This window comes from Mixophyes fleayi, chromosome 1 (assembly GCF_038048845.1).
Source record: "Mixophyes fleayi isolate aMixFle1 chromosome 1, aMixFle1.hap1, whole genome shotgun sequence".
NCBI lineage: Eukaryota > Metazoa > Chordata > Amphibia > Anura > Limnodynastidae > Mixophyes > Mixophyes fleayi.
Genome location: NC_134402.1, coordinates 312,308,512 through 312,318,093, shown reverse-complemented (window position 1 = coordinate 312,318,093; position 9,582 = coordinate 312,308,512). Strand labels below are relative to the sequence as shown.

The following is a 9,582-nucleotide window of genomic DNA, read 5'->3' as shown; positions in this document are numbered from 1 at the left end:
ATTCTCTCTCGAAGTTACTGGTGGCCTTCAATGAGGAGAGACGTCAAAGAGTTTATTGCTTCCTGTGATTTATGTTCTCAGTTCAAATCCTCCCGCAGAACTCCAGCAGGGTTGCTGCTACCACTACCCATTCCGTCCAAGCCTTGGACCCATATTAGTATGGATTTCGTTACTGATTTGCCACCAAGTAAGAATCACAATACTATTTGGGTAGTGGTAGACAGATTTTCGAAGATGGCTCATTTCGTCCCTCTGTCTGGTTTGCCTTCCTCGTCTACTCTGGCTGAACATTTCATTAAAGAAATCTTCCGCATCCATGGTTGTCCGTCTGAGATTGTGTCAGATAGAGGAGTACAATTCGTTTCCAGATTCTGGCGGGCCCTTTGTAAAACCTTAGGCATACGATTAGCACTCTCATCTTCTTACCATCCGCAATCTAACGGACAAACGGAACGAGTTAATCAAGATCTTGAGACTTTTATAAGGATGTTCTCTTCAGCCAATCAAGACAACTGGGTAGAATTGCTTCCTTGGGCTGAATTCGCCCATAACAACATGTACCATGAGTCATCATCCAAAACTCCATTCTTTGTGGTCTACGGTCACCATCCGTCTTTTCCGGAATTTCCTGCCCTCCCGCCCACCCAAGTTCCTGCTGTGGAGACTGCTTGTCAGACCTTCAAAAATATCTGGTCTCAGGTCAAAACCTGTTTAAAGAAGACATCTAACAAATATAAGTCTTTCGCAGATAAGAAGAGGCGGGCTATTCCACCACTAAAAATTGGTGATCGTGTCTGGTTATCTACCAAAAATATTCGTTTGAAGGTTCCATCTATGAAATTCGCCCCTCGTTTTATTGGTCCATATAGGATCATTCAAGTTATCAATCCAGTATGTGTTAAACTTCTTCTTCCTAAGAATCTTCGGATTTCCAATGCCTTCCATGTGTCCTTGCTCAAACCTCTCATCATCAACCGTTTCTCGACTCCTCCCTCAGCACCGCAGCCAGTTCAAGTTCATCAGGAGGAGGATTTCGAGATTACTGAGGTATTGGATGCAAAAATTTCGCGAGGAGTTCTCCGTTTCCTTGTTCATTGGAAGGGCTTTGGTCCTGAGGAGCGCTCATGGATCAAAGCTGAAGATCTTAATGCTCCTGCCCTTCTGAAGAAGTTTTATTCCAAAAATCCGGACAAGCCCGGTTCCAGGCATTCTGTGCCCACCTTTAAAAGGGGGGGTACTGTCACTCACCGGACTGTGAGTGCTTCTTCCCGGACATTGAGGAACCGTGGCCGTCCTCCATCCTGAGGGACTGCGCACGCGCAGCCCTTTCTAATCCTTCAGTGTATGTTCCTTTAACTTAATTGGCAGATCAGGCAACACTCCCTATATTAAGCCCCTGTGGTCAACACCACGTTGCCTGATCTTGGAGTCTCATTCCCCATGAGTCTCTGAAGGTGTTCCTGTGTTTCCTCGTTGATTCAGCGCTGCTGATTCCTGTGGTTTCCAAACCACTTCTACCTCTGTGGTTTCCAAACCACTGCTACTACTGTGGTTCCCATACCACTTCTACCTTTCTGTGTATCATCGTGACTGTTAGCTGATTCCTATCCGCTGCCTCCGTGCACTACAGTCTTCTAACCACTTCAACTCTACCATATATTATTGTGACTGTTAGCTGATTCCTATCGCTGCCTCCGTGCACTACAGCCTTCAATCCACATCCACTCACCTGTTCATCATCGTGACTGTTAGCTGATTCCTATCTGCTGCCTCCGTGCACTACAGTCTTCAACCTGCAACTCGTCTGTGTTTCATCGTGACTGTTTGGCTGATTCCTATCCGCTGCCTCTGTGCGCTTCAGTCTTCAGTTCATCTCAACTCTCCCGTGTTTCCTCGAGACTGCTGCCACTATTGCTATCCGCTACTCTCCGTGATCAACAGTTCCAGTTCAACTCTGCACTCCCGTGTCCCATCGTTACTGCACCTGCTGGTTGCTATTGGCTACCTCCGTGTGTCCGCAGAGACCTGCTGCTGCTACTCCTCAGCTCTACTCATCCATCTACTGCTGATCCGCTCTCCACGCTTTCCTGTGTTCCCGCTGGTCTCTACCCGCCTGTCAGCATTGGACTCGTGTCTCTCTATTTACCTCTCTGCTAGACCATCGCCATTCTCCAGGGTCCTCCAGGAGTCCAGTTCCACGCTCTACTGATTCCTGTATATTTGTTTCCCTGCTGGTCTACCTACCTGTGCGCTGCACCTACTAGACCACCCGCTTCACCCATCCAGGGACTTTGCATCCTGCCGGCCTCCTGCCGTTCAGGTATCTCTGCACTCCTGTCTGACTGCCTGCTTCTGAACCACGGTATGCATACTTCTCATTGACTGTGCTGGTGTATTGCATATCTTGCTGGACTGTGTTGGTTCTCCTCTGGAGTTTGCTATCCGCTGAGTCTATTGCCATCATTGACTGTGTTATCTCGTGCCGGATTACTTCAAGAGACTTTCTATTATGGCAGTGCTGTTCAGTCATATATATATATATATTGTGCATATTACTGTGGATCAAGTTTAAGGTGCCCGTGTATATCTTGTGTTGCAGTCTCTCCCCGTGCACCTCCTCATATATATATTCAGTGGTACAACTTGCTAGAGGCAGACCACTGATCCCTGTTCCGTGATCACCCTGCTACCAGAGTACCATATTACCACCTATACTGCTCTGGTAAGCCTATCACCTGGTGATCCCTGGGTAAAGACTCCTAGTGCCCGTGACAGGCAGACAGAGAAATAATGGAAGAGGCTACCAAATTGGCTGAGCATTATCCACAAGATATAGACAAAGAAGTGTATCCTCAAGAAATGGTTCAATTTGTACAGTTTGCCAAAAGAAGGAGCTGTCACACACCTTCATCTCAAGCTAAGTTAATGTATGAAGAAAAGATTGAGGATGTTTTCCCCAATGTATCTGTCTCTTTGAGAATGTACCTTTGCTTAATGGTCACAAACTGCTCAGGAGAGCGTTCGTTTAGCAAATTAACTCTAATAAAAAATAAATTGAGATCAACAATGCGGGATGAGCGACTAAAGGCATTAACTCTTCTGAGCATTGAAAGTGAACTAATGCGAGGAATCTGCTTTGAAACAATTATTGAAAACTTTGCTCAAGCTAAAGCACGAAAACATAATCTTTGATAAAATAGTACTTTCCCTTCAGTCCCTTTAGTCTCAAAGTGTTTCATTCGGTTGAATGGCCGTACTTGTGGGAGGTGTTGTCTCATTTTGGTTTTGAACCCAAGTTTGTAAACTAGATGAAATTTTTATATTCACATCCTGTAGCATGTGTATGTGTGAATGGTTACCTTTCACACGTTTGCTTTATGTAATAATAGTTTATTTAAAGGTATTATTCAGTGCATATGGAGGATGAGATGGCTTAATTTCCAATGACATGCTTTTGTTTCTGTCAGATTAAGATGGTGGCTTTGTTAAAGATAGTGAACAAGCTTGAATTTGTCCCTGTTGATTTTAAGCCATGAATATTCCCCAGTGTCTTTCAATTTTGGATGGAAGTTCATCTCCTCCATGTACGTGCACGTTAAAGTGGACATCTAAATTTAAATATTTCGAAATATGGCTTACTAATACCCCTATAGACTATGTGAAATTAAATAAACATGGATAGCTCCTACATGTCCTATGTTCAAACACTGGATAGTGCTGGTCAATAATATGATAGGTCATGAAGGGTTTGCTTACACCAGTAGGCAGGCTCTGAAGAAATATTAGAGCACATGGAGTAGATGACTCAATTCCCCCTATGCGCTTGTCTTTATGAGACGAGCTGTTCTGGATGATTGAGCCCACGGGTACCCATGCCATTGGGATTTATATGTGTAATGCACATTATGTATTGTTTTTCAAATATTGTATTAACAATTGTTTAATACTACAGTTGGAATCATATGTATTTTCCAGTTTCTTGTCCAGAACTGATTGTGCTATATTTTTTGCCTTTTCTGGGCATGTTTTGCAATGTATATTTTGAATTAATATTAGTGTGTGTGGGGTGAGGGCGGAGGCATTGTATTTTGTCCTTTTTCTGTTTTTGTTAATACCAATACTTGGTGCTATATAAACAATAGTAAAAACTTAAGCTAAAAAGTGTTATTTGTTCATATGTTATCTTTAATATTTATTTTAATATTTAAAGTTCAAAAATCATCCTGAGTTATAAAAGTGCAATAACTGTGTAATAACGGAGGAAATCAGGATGTGGTGTAATACTTTTTCATGGCACTGTTTATATGTGTATGTATAGAAATATATATAATATACAAAACTTTTTTTCACTATTATGTTTGGATACATGTTAAATAAATATTCCTTTTATGATAGAATTGGTCTGATTGTCTCTTTAATATTCACCACCTACTTGTAACTCTCTCTCCTGCATGATGACACTATGCACTTAATTCCTAGGTTCCCAAAGTGTGCGCTGCAGCGCTGGCACTTGGGTGCTGTGGCCAGGAAAAGAAAAAAAAAATAATAAAAAATTACCAATCTGGCGGCACATGGTACCCAGCATCCTTTTCCCTCCTTGCTTCTCATTGAATGTTGAGCGTGACGGCATCATGCCCGACATTCAGTGACAAGCGGCAGGAGAGAGGATTCTGGTTCCCGGGCACTGCCGAATTGGAAGGAAGATAGAAGAAAAGACAGAAGAAATAGAAGAAAGAAGGTCAAGTATGTAAGTAATGAAATGGAGGGGAATGGTGATAGGAAACAGCAATGGAGGGGCAAAAGAGTGAAGGAGGGGCCAGTGTGTGGATGCAGAGGGGCACAGAGTGTGTGGATGCAGAGTGTGTGGATGCAGAGGGGGCACAGAGTGTGAGGATGCAGAGAGTGTGGATGCAGAGGGGGCACAGAGAGTGTGGATGCAGAGGGGGCACAGAGTGTGTGGATGCAGAGAGTGTGGATGCAAAGGGGGCACAGAGAGTGTGGATGCAGAGGGGCACAGAGTGTGTGGCGATGACGCAGAGGGGCACAGAGTGTGTGGATGCAGAGGGGGCACAGAGAGTGTGGATGCAGAGGGACACAGAGTGTATGGGTGCAGAGAGTGTGGATGCAGAGGGGCACAGAGTGTGTGGAGATGACGCAGAGGGGCACAGAGTGTGTGGATGCAGTGGGCTCAGAGAGTGTGGATGCAGAGGGGCACAGAGTGTGTGGAGCTGACGCAGAGGGGCACAGAGTGTGTGGAGCTGACTCAGAGGGGGCACAGAGTGTGTGGATGCAGAGGGGGCACAGAGTGTGTGGATGCAGAGGGGGCACAGAGTGTGTGGATGCAGAGGGGGCACAGAGAGTGTGGATGCAGAGGGACACAGAGAGTGTGGATGCAGAGGGACACAGAGTGTGTGGAGATGATGCAGGGGCACAGAGTGAGTTAGCTGTAAATTATTCTTTGACAGAAATATAATAGAAAAAACAATATAAAAATATTATTTTCCCTTGGATTTATGTGTATTATTTTTGCAAACAACTTACTAAGTATGTCCGTCCTGACCTAAATACTTATTACATTATTTTGACCAAACTACTTATAAAACGGGACTGATAGGTAATTATTTTGGAGGGGTGCCTTGAAATAATTATGGAGACTCTAAGGGTGCCGCAAACTTGAAAAGTTTGGGAACCACTGCCTTAATTTTTGATCTTAGGGGCCCCCCTGTCTGAAGTGCCCCCGGGCCCCCCAAAGCCTTAATCCAGCTCTGGACCTGGGGGTAAATGTATCAAACTGAGAGTTTTCCGGCGGGTTTGAAAAGTGGAGATGTTGCCTATAGCAACCAATCAGATTCTAGCTGTCATTTTGTAGAATGTACTAAATAAATGATAGCTAAAATCTGATTGGTTTTTCAAACCCGCCGGAAAACTCTCAGCTTGATACATTTACCCCCTGGTCTCCATATATTCTTCTTTAGTTCACAACATGGCAGTGGGAAAGAGAACCCTCGGGTCCCCAATACAAGTAGGACACCAAAAATTAAGTAACGTCAAATTTATTATTAAGGAAAAATATATTACTAAAATATTTGTTATGGAGGCAAATAATGATTAGAAACAAATATCATATAATTACAATTTTCTGTTTATAAACAATGCTACTCACAAATATTTTACTCTTAATCTAAATCAATATTTACTGTCTGAGTGTTTTGGCAACAGTTATTTAAATTGCACAGCAAATTTAAGCACATTTTTACATTTCTACATACAACATATCAGATAATAACTATTTATAACTATTTTCCTTTCTGTATGAACAATCAGTAGTCTTTGTGGTAATGGATGTAGCTAGGCAATATGGATGCCAACCACAAGATGGAGGCTGTCTCTGAGGTGACAATTACAGTTATAATGGAGGTTCTGTCACACAAAACACAGAATGTTCCAGCAGCCCTCACAGACTGTAGTTTATTTGAGGGGTCTTAAAGTCTCTCCAGTATCCTCCTGTTTCACTGGGTCCTAGTGCCCAACAATTTCTGGGTATCACACAGGAAGCTAACAAATGCTAGAACAACAAGAGATATCCATCTTTTTTTTTATCCCTGTATCCAGAGGCCAGGTATTCACCCACAGGCCAGGTAGTAGACCTATGAATACACAGGCTACCTCCATAAGCATCCTTTTTATAGCTAAGTCTCCTGGAGCCTCTGGTTTTACACCCAGAGCAGTGTCTAAGTTCCAGACAGCATCTAATAACACCAAGCATAACTCTACCGGTCTGCAACTCTATTACCTATTGATGCTCCGTTCAAGGAGTACACTGTAGTACCATCAATATTCTCCTTATGTACCTGTAGTGTTAGTTTAATAACTGGTGGGGTCTCCTCCTGAAGTCTGGTTTGTTCCACGGACATGTCTCCTACCTCCTTCCACCTCCCAAGACCAGCGTGTTAGTTCGTATTTTGTATGATTATGCTTCTGAGTGGAGAAGCACACAGCATAAAAACCAGGCCATAAATACTTCTGGGTTGTGATAACAGCCATATTAGCAAGCCCCAACACAGGAGTATTACTACCAGCTGTTCCCGTCCTTTAGCCCTCAAGCCCCAATATTTCCTAGTTCTACACTGCTCTCTCAGAATTACACAGCACTTGGATTAAGCCTAGTCTGATCTTGGAGGCTAAGCAGGGCCGGGCCTGGTTAGTACTTGGATGGGAGACCACCTGGGTGTAGCAGGTGCCTTTGGCCTTTTTCTCTTGTTCATGCTTCCTACAATGCTGGTGTTGAGATGTATAAGAGATGTAGGTCAGTTCTCAACCAATACCTACAGCCACACCACCTTGAACAAGCTTGATCTTGTGGGCTAAGCAGAGGCAGACCTGGTTAGTGCTTGGATGGGAGACCAGCTGCTGTAGGGTTTTTTCTCTTGTTCATGCTGTCTACAATGCTGGTGTTGAGATGTATAAGAGATGTAGGTTTATTCTCAACCAAGATGCAATTGTGCTTGTTCAAGGTGGTGTGGCTGTAGGTACTGGTTGAATACTTACCTACATCTCTTATACATATCAACACCAGCATTGTAGGAAGCATGAACAAAGCCTACAGCACCTGGTATTCCCAGGTGGTCTCCCATCCATGTACTAACAAGGCCCACCCCTGCTTAGCTTCCAAGATCAGACAAGATTGGGCTTGTTCAGGGTGGTGTGGCTGTAGGTATTGGTTGAGAACTGACCTACATCTCTTATACATCTCAACACCAGCATTGTAGGAAGCATGAACAAGAGAAAAAGGCCAAAGGCACTTGCTACACCCAGGTGGTCTCCCATCCAAGTACTAACCAGGCCCGCCCCTGCTTAGCTTCCAAGATCAGGCTTGTTCAGGGTGGTGTGGCTGTAGGAATTGCTTTAATACTGACTTACATCTCAACACTAGCATTGTAGGAAGCATGAACAAGAGAAAAAGGACTACAGCACCTGGTAATCCCAAGTGGTCTCCCATCCAAGTACTAACCAAGCCCGACCATACTTAGCTTCCAAGATCAGAAAAGATTGGGCTTGTTCAGGATGGTGTGGCTATAGGTATTGGTTTACTACTGACCTACATCTCTTATACATCTCAACCCCAACATTGTAGGAAGCATGAACAAGAGAAAAAGGCCTACAGCACTTGGTATTCCCAGGTGCTCTCCCATCCAAGCACTAACCAGGCCCGCCCTTGCTTAACTTCCAAGATCAAATGAGATTGGGCTTGTTCATGGGGGTGTGGCTGTAGGTATTGGTTTACTACTGACCTACATCTCAACACCGGCATTGTAGGAAGCATGAACAAGAGAAAAAGTTCTCTGCTTAGCTTCCAAGTTCAGACGAGATTGGGCTTGTTCAGGGTGGTGTGGCTGTAGGTATTGGTTTAATACTGACCTACATCTCTTATACATCTGAACACCAGCATTGTAGGAAGCATGAACAAGAGAAAAAGGCCTACAGCACCTTTTATTCCCTAGTGGTCTCCCACCCAAGTACTAACCAGGCCCGCCCCTGTTTAGCTTTTAAGATCAAATGAGATTGGGCTTGTTCATGGTGGTGTGGCTGTAGGTATTGGTTTACTACTGATATACATCTCTGATACATCTCAACACCGGCATTGTAGGAAGCATGAACAAGAGAAAAAGTCCTTTGCTTATCTTCCAAGTTCAGACGGGATTGGGCTTGTTCAGGGTAGTGTGGCTGTAGTATGAACAAGAGAAAAAGGCCTACAGCGCATGGTATTCCCAGGTGGTCTCCCATCCAAGTACTAGGCAGGCCCACCCCTGCTTAGCTTCTAAGATCAGACGAGATTAGGCTTGTTCAGGGTGGTGTGGCTGTAGGTACCGGTTGAATACTGACCTACATCTCTTATACATCTCAACACCAGCATTGTAGGAAGCATGAAGAAGAGAAAAAGACCTACAGCTCCAGGTATTCCCAGGTGGTAACATCCACATGAATGCCAGGACCCAAGGTTTCCTAGCAGAACATTGCCCAGAACATCACACTACCTCTGCTGGCTTGCCTTCTTCCCATAATGCATCCTGGTGCCATCTCTTCTCCAGCTAAAACGGCGCACAAATACCTGGCTGTACATATGATGTAAAAAAAAACATGACTCATCAGACCAGGCCATCTTCTTCCATTGCTTCATTGTCCAAATCTGGTGTTCACATGCTATTTGTAGGCACTTTAGGCAGCAGACAGGAGTCAGCATGCGCATGGTGAGCTGACTGCGGCGACACAGCCTAATACACAGCAAGCTGCAATGCATTGTGTGTTCTGACACCTTTCCATCATATACATCATTAACTTTTTCAGCAATTTGTGCAACAGTAGCTCTTCTGTGGGATTGGACCATATGGGCTAGCCTTGGCTTTCCATGTGTATCAATGAGCCTTGGGCGCCCATAACCCTGTCACCGGGTAACCGGTTGTCCTTCCATGGACCACTTTTGGTAGGTGCTGACCACTGCATACCGAGAACAGCATACAAGACCTGGCTTGCTCTGATCCAGATTGAAAGATTGAAGGTGGGGAACGAGTCTGGTCAGATGGG

General features: G+C 44.3%; 5 pseudogenes; all 5 read right to left on the bottom strand.

Moving 5' to 3' along the window:
- Positions 1 to 7,597: 7,597 nt before the first annotated feature.
- LOC142125446 (5S ribosomal RNA) lies at positions 7,598 to 7,716 on the bottom strand (annotated as a pseudogene).
- Positions 7,717 to 7,962: 246 nt separating this feature from the next.
- On the bottom strand, positions 7,963 to 8,081 carry LOC142136500 (5S ribosomal RNA; annotated as a pseudogene).
- Positions 8,082 to 8,155: 74 nt separating this feature from the next.
- On the bottom strand, positions 8,156 to 8,274 carry LOC142133852 (5S ribosomal RNA; annotated as a pseudogene).
- A 201-nt stretch (positions 8,275 to 8,475) lies between these two features.
- LOC142136545 (5S ribosomal RNA) lies at positions 8,476 to 8,594 on the bottom strand (annotated as a pseudogene).
- Positions 8,595 to 8,747: 153 nt separating this feature from the next.
- Positions 8,748 to 8,866, bottom strand: LOC142123004 (5S ribosomal RNA; annotated as a pseudogene).
- Positions 8,867 to 9,582: the final 716 nt, after the last annotated feature.